At 46.2% G+C, this 7500-nt stretch overlaps 1 protein-coding gene across 7 annotated transcripts in view; it reads left to right on the top strand.

Moving 5' to 3' along the window:
• The window catches only part of ehbp1 (EH domain binding protein 1), a 130932-nt gene that overhangs the window by 112482 nt on the left and 10950 nt on the right, over positions 1-7500 (top strand). The window lies entirely within an intron of this gene.

Genomic DNA, 7500 nt, shown 5'->3' with positions numbered 1-7500 from the left:
GAGACGGAGGCTTTGTTCCTCTGCGTGTATGGTTCAAATAAATAATAAATAAAAGGCCTGCTAATGAAAATACCTTTTAGGGGGTATCGGCAGGTGAGCTCCCCAATCAGGCGTCTCAGCAAAAACACACACTCAGGCAGTACATTCGCTCTCATAACCCCCCCTCTTACGTTATTAATTACCTGAAGTGCTCTGGCCCTCGCAGAGAGAAGAAGAAAAAAGCTCTTCTTCTCTTCATCCAACACGACGGCCTAAAGTGGGAGGAGGGGGCGTGTGTGTCAGAAAATGGAGGATGATAATAGTAGTAATGAACACACGGGTGACAATAATGTGAAAGGTAATTGAGAAATGGTGTGTGTGTGCGCCTCCGCCTTTATTTTTCCCTTTCCAGCCCCGAGCCAAGTGGGGACAGGTTGAAACTCATCTTATTCAGAGCTCAGTCAAATGGTTCTCGTAGAGCGGCGGTTTCTGGCTCTGAAGTGAGTTAGGGAGTGTGTGGAGTCGTAGATTTATTTTCCATGTTTCTTGTTGACGTTGAGTGCACTGTTGGGATTCTTGTTTTAACACGTTGATGCTTCACCGCTGCGCTTTTCTTTTCCACTCCGCTCGCTTTGATTGTTGTCTGCTGTCGTGTGTGAAGGAGAAACGTTCCCCGTTGGACCGTACATGCATCACAGATGCAGTTTGTCTCGGTGTCTTCTGCTTCCTTCATACGTTTACTTTCCGTCCTCGTTACTGGCGTCCTCATGTTGTGTCTCTCTCCGTCTCCCTCCCTGGCCTTTCTCAGCCGGGCTGCGATAGAGACGGTGGCGGTCTGGGCTTTAACAGACAGAGGCTGCCTCCACCAGCCCATAGTCTGCCACTCTCTGATAATGTTTATTGATTTGGAGCAAAAACACAATTTGATGGAGTGGGGCGAGGGGGGGGGGGGAGAAGGGAAGGGATTGTATTTGTGTGATTGTCGCAGCTTGGCTGGTTCTGCTAGACAAACAGAAAAATACTCCAGAAATTGCATTTCATAGAGACTTCTTGTAAAAAGCTTGATTTTTAATTTTTTTTTACATAATCTGTGTTTCATCTAATAGAGATGCTCTCAAGTCCGAGGCCACGTCCACACCGCTACACTTCTTTTTTTAAATCAAAACGTTCTCAGTCCAGATGAGCGTTTCATAAATAATCTCCGTCCGTACCACCAGGGCTGATAACTCCAATAACAGCTTCATCAAACAGCATAGACAACAAGGCCAGCGAGGCTTGTACTTCGTTATCCATGTTGAAAGTAAACGCTGGTGGTTGTTAGTTTTCTTACAGAAAAGGATCACGTGATCGGAGAGTCGAATCAGAGATGAAGCATCGTGTACTGCAGAAACGTAGCAGAAGTTATCCGTGGATGTAGCCTAAGTCAAGTCCCAAGTCTCTGAGCTACAGGTCAAGTCTCTCATGGTCGTAATGTTTCCTCCACCATGGTCTCAATCGATGCGCTGAAGGAACCTGTTCGTTCTCTTGGAAAGTGTCCTAAAGTGGACAGAAATGACCAGGAACTTGGTGGAAACACGGCTTTAAAAATAAATGACTTCTCTTACTCAAACACACTGTGTGCAAGCAACAGAAACTGTGTGTGTGCGCAAAGTGTGGACTCCCAATATGAACATTTCATCTCCAGAGAGAGTCTATTATGTGAACTCTGTTTGAACGAGCCCCGCCTCCTTGTAACCTCTGAGGTGGAGGAATGAGAGGCGTCGGGAGGTTGGCCTACTGTTAGCGCTGAGGTCAAACCTGTTTGCCCAAGGGTGTGTGTGTGTGTGTTGTGTGTGTGTGTGTGTGTGTGTGTGTGTGGGTGTGTGTGTGTGTGTGTGTGTGTGTGTGTGTGTGTGCGTGTGCGTGCGTGTGTGTGTGTGGGATGAGAGGAGGAAACGTATTAGCAGCACAGACCTGTCGTCTGTTTTATCTCGGTCTGTGAACACACATGTTGAAACAGTGACGTGATGCATGTGGACGCTCGGCTGCTCATTAAAAGAGGCTTTAGTGATCCCGCCGTCCACACAGTTCATCTCCCCTTCAGTCTGTGCTCATGATCCCGGCTGCTAGAACAGAGAGAGATCACCAACAATGAGCTTTTAGAGACACAAATACAGATGTTCTGTCCAACGTCGTCTCCTAGAAATGGAACCTAAGATGCTTCCTTCGTACAGGAGAAACGTAAGAGGAGACCATGTTCTGTTGACTTTCATAACCTTTGAGCTAAAGTCGTGCAGGTTTCAGGGATGTGAAGCATTTTAAGTTGATCATCAAAGATATATTCAACATATTCCTCAGAACTTATTATGTTGGTTTAATGTTTACAGACAGTAAACATGTTACTGATGTTCATTTAGTGTCATCATGACCAACATCAGGCTGTGGAGGACACGGAGACACAGATCAGGTTTGGTTACCAGCTCTCCATGAGTCAGTTATTGATCTTTTGTTTGTAACCGTTACTTGAATAACCCTTCACAGTATCTTAACATGTGACCCAGATGATTAATATCATCACCATACTGACTGAAACAGACCTCCAACATTAATGCACGTTGCAATTAGAAACAAATTATTATGCAGCCCCACTTATGATTATGGAAAAGACCCAGTTCACCCCCCCCCCCCCAACACACACACACACACACACACTCCTGCCTCCTCGTCTTTTGTCGGCTGTAAAGCAAGCAGTGGTTGACAAATGACACCGGTGGAAAAGGCAGTCATTGTGCCTCAGTGTGAGAGAAGGTTTCTCCTTTTTCTCTCTTTCTTATTTCACTTTTCTCCTTTTTCTATTGGTTCGTGGAGGAAGGGAGCGAGGGAGGGGGGGAGGCAAAGAGGTGAGTGTGAATCGGTTAATGTGTTCCATTCACCAGACATTATACACAGGTTCAATAAAGCAGGAATCTGCTCTATACGCTGGAAACCATTGTGCCATTGAAGAGCGGCTAAAAAGGCCTCGAACAAGCCTTCCCCCCGGAAAAGAGAGAAAGAAGAAATGCCCCTCAGCAGCACTCCAGTAGAGAGCAGAAGAGCACGAGGGGGGAGGAATCACACGTGAAATGTAGAGCGGGGGGGTCGAGTCTTACACACAAGTGTTGTCATGTTGCCGAGTTAGAAACTGTTGCTGTTTAAAAACGTGACGCTGTTGAATCTGGTTATTTAACGTAGAATCAGTTTTTCTGCCGCATGTTTTCTGCTCTATGGCCAAAGCTCCTAACAAGTCACTCCTCTCCTCACATTGATTAAATCAAGTCTTCAGACCCCCCCCACCGGACCCCTCTGATTAAGGCCGGCCCCTGTCATGCATATTCACAGCGCCGCAGTGACGGCCTGTTAACGAGCTCTTACCCTAATCACGGGAAACAATGTTCATCCTGTTTCTTTTTTGTTCCTTTTTCCACGTTTCCTTTCATGCGTCTTCGGCTTTCATCGCCGCCGATTCCCCGCTGATACGAGACGAGCTCGGCGGTCGGACGGTGGGAGAGACACACAAGTCCTTTAAATAAACAGCGATTCAGAAAGTTCAGCTCTACGTCCTCCCTTTCCCCTCCTCTTCGTCTTCCTCCTCCTCCCCCTCCTTTTTACATGTCCGATAGACAAATTGGATTAGCAGCGATTGGATTAAATGGCAGAATGGTGGGATAAGAAATGAGATGAACGTGCTGTGATCACCGCTTTTTAATGTTTTCTGTCTCGTTTCTTTTCTCCTCATCTAAACTCTTTCCTTCGAGGCGCAGAGAGAGAGAAGACGTTTCTCTCTCATCCAGTTATCGTATTTCATCACGTTTTAAACGAATACCTGGAGTTCGTACTTGGCCTGATTGTCTGCCCCGTAACTGGAAGGTCAAAGAATTGAGCCCTGTGTTGCCCCGGGATCGACTCATTGACGAATGTTTCCTCAAATTGACCAATTGCACTGAAGCAATTGGTCATTTTATTGATATTCTATAATCACTTCATCATTTAAGTGATTTTTTTTTCAAGCAGAAATGCCAATCATTTGCTATTTTAAGCTTCTCAAATGTTTCCTTCTTTTCTCTGATATTAATTGAATACATTTGGGCTTTGGATTGTTGTTCGGACATAAAAATAAAAAGCAATTTGAAGACGCCATCTTGGCCTCGGGAAAATTTGAGAGGGATTTTTCACCATTTCCTGACATTTCACAGATGAAAATATTAATTTGACAGCAGATTTCACAGCGAAAATAATGATTCATTGCAGCTTAAAGTGCAGCTTTTGGTGGCGACTTTAGTCACCAAAAGTGCACTCAATAAAGAGACAATCAAACCTCACAAGTTGCAGCGTTTGCATCAAACGGAGGGCAAATACATGAAAACAAATAAAACCGTCTCGTTGCTGCTTTGGGCCACAATGAAAGACGTCCACATGCTTGTGAGTATTTACTCGTTGGATGCATTTAGTGAGACCTAGCATAGTAGCATTACACACTTAATTAAAAACCAGAAACCGCAGCAGCAGTACGAGCACCTCAGGGTGGGTTCCATTATTCCTATCTACCCTGAATGCAACAGCGGCCAAGATAGCTATCTTAATCTTATTTGGCTATAGAGGCCCACGCTGTCTTTCCTTCCCTCAATTATCTTATTTCTAACTCTGGTATGGATGCATTCAAACACGCGTTGACCCTCCCTAACACATATTCTTCAGGACAACCGTCTTCCTCCACACGCTCATGTCGTCGTATCTCCGCCGTTGTGTTTGTGAGAGTGAAACAACAGACGATCAGATAGAGGGGTGCTGGGGATGTGTGTATCGGGCGTATCTCGTTGAGTTGATTGTTTCTCGTGTGTTCCTCACCATCGATAGCTGCGGCGACACCAAACATGATATTAATGACGATAAAGTTTTCCTGTAGGAAGGGAGACCCCTGCGTATCTCCATCAGACATGTTTCACTGATCCTTTGATGTCCTGATCAAACGCTGTGCCGACGCCAAACTTCTTGCTCCGGTACCGGTAGATTTCAGGTTCCTGTTTCTAGAGCTGTGCCCTGCTCCGCGCTGTTTACAGCGCTGAGAAATGGCGTGCGAGGCAAGCAGCGAGACCCAGAATGCAACCCTGCCAAGTCGCCAGATGCTTTGATCCAAGATGGCCCCCCGAGAGCCAGCATGGATCCGCAGCTTCTCTGAAGCCAAGGCTGGATTCACAGACAGTGTCAGTGCTGCTCGCCAGGGACATTTACACCGTCTTCACACAAAACAACGTCTCTGTTGTTGTCACTCTTAACATATGCCATTCGTTGGTCGCTCATTCCACTACGAGTGGATACAATTCAATAAAAAAGGGTTGTTCCAGTGGGAGTCGAACCCTCAACCCTGCAGTAGAGCATTCATTTATGAGTGCAGCTCCTCTTAATCTTCTGCATGTATAAAACTGAAACAGCAGGTTTTTTGCTGTGTTGCTGTAGTTTCCTGGTCACTTGCAGGAACATAATGCAGTGGATTGGTGCTCAATTAGTGGATTGATTGATGAATTAAGACAGAAAACAACTGTGATGGTCGACTAATCGTTTTACACTGGTTCCAGCTGCAAACACGTGAAGATTTCCTGCTTGTAATTTGAATATAAAGGTTTTTGTTGTTAAAGTAAACATTTAAGTCTTAAAATGTGTCTTATATTTAATTTGAATGCGTATTAAAGAGTTTTATCTCCCAGACACAAACGTGAGGCGCTGCAGGCGCGCCTGTCTCTTTAAGAGTCAGGTGGTCTCTGGAGGTGAGAGGTGGACTCTGAGAGAGGTTGAGTGAAGGAAGGAGGATGCTGAGCAGCTGTCGAAGCGTCCTCCCTACATCCCTCCGTCCCCTCCTTTTCTTTCCTTGGCTTTGAAGCCGCTCAGCTGCTCCTCATTCACCGTTCATCCCCTTTTCCCTCATCTCTCCTTTTCGTCCCTCCTACCCTACCTTTCCTCTGACCTCTCCTCCTTTCCTCTCCCTCTCTTCGCCTCCCCTCCCTCCTTTCATAATATGCGTCCGTTGGTTGGTCGGTAGCTGCTGGCTGGCTAGCGGTGGGGGGATATAGCTTTATAATCCCCCCTCGTCTTCCAGCCCGCCTCGCCACAATGTCACAGGAGCTTAATATTTGCCATTATTATTTGCTTGTTTTATTTGACTTGGAGGCAGCACAATGACCTGTCAGCGCCGGCTTTATCCCCCCTCCGAGTGTCGTCCGTTTCAAAGTTGACTACAGTAATCCACGAGCCCCCGATTCCGCTAAATCCTGAAACTTTCTTTCATTGGCTCGTTCTTTTTTTTCTCTCGCTCCCCCCAGACCCCTCCCCCCCGCTCCCCCCCGCTCCACCCTCCTAAATGAAATTACATACATCTGCTGGCTCAGAGTATCACAAATGTCCACACACTCACCGGTGTCCACGCACACATCCACGCTCCTGCCTTTTGTCGCCAGTGACGCAGCGGCCCAATACTCTGTGTGTGTGTGTGTGTGTGTGTGTGTGTGTGTGTGTGTGTGTGTGTGTGCGCGCACAGATTGTGATCTTTTTCTATTGTTTTTAAGTTCATAGGTTTGCATGTGTAGTTATTTGAATCTATCAGAAAGGAGAGCCGAAGTTACATTGTAGAGACGATAAAATAATCTGGAATGAAAGATATAAAACGTTACAGCTTGGCATACATGTTTCCTTCATTATACAGCGCACCAATGCCCTTCTTATTATTCAGAGGATCCCCAATTAATACAGAAGTGGTGTGAAATATCTTCTTCGTGTTAATTCTGTTATGATGCCTGTCGTGTCGCTTCCCAGCTATTAAACCCTCCTCTTGAGAAGAAAGAAAAAAGAGATAATAACATAAGCCTTGAGACGATCTTTCATCTCGCCTCCTCTGTTTTCATCCGTTTCTTCTCTGAGTGTCAGATTAACGCTCGCCGTCGCTGGTTAAACAGCCTCCAGTGAGGAGGAGAAGCTCGCATCCACAATTCTAGACACAAACCGCGCTGAGCCAAGCTGACCACAGCGGAGATTATTTACCCGACGACGGAGAGACAGAAAGACAAACAAAACGATCGCTTCAGCGCACGCACACTGAACCCAGAAACACTGACGTATGTCTACGTCTTACAGCAGCTATTCACTCTGCTCTCCGTCCTGTCATTTGTATTCATCTGGAAAGACTCACATGTCGGTTTTATATTCTCTGCTTAGTTGTAGGAGATGGTCCTGTCATCTTAACGATATACATTAGATGTAAATGTCGTCTCATGCTAGAAGATGCAAACTGTAAAAGAACTCCTTGACAGCTGGTCTTCAGATCCCTGAATCTCTCTTGGGATCGTCTGGTTCCAGAGACGTCTCTTTCCTCCGGGGTCAGACGTGAGGCCGCTCTCACAGCTGACGTTTGAAGGTTTCCATTCAATGCGCTTCGTCCGTGTCAGGCTGTTTGCATCCCGCCGTAACCGGTGAGTCACAGCTCACGCCTACATTAGCCGTGCGTCTGAGCCTCGC

The sequence above is a fragment of the Melanostigma gelatinosum genome (assembly GCF_949748355.1).
Source record: "Melanostigma gelatinosum genome assembly, chromosome: 12".
In the NCBI taxonomy this organism is placed as follows: Eukaryota; Metazoa; Chordata; class Actinopteri; order Perciformes; family Zoarcidae; genus Melanostigma; species Melanostigma gelatinosum.
Note: the sequence above shows the minus strand (reverse complement) of the source record. Positions and strands in the feature narration are given on the sequence as shown.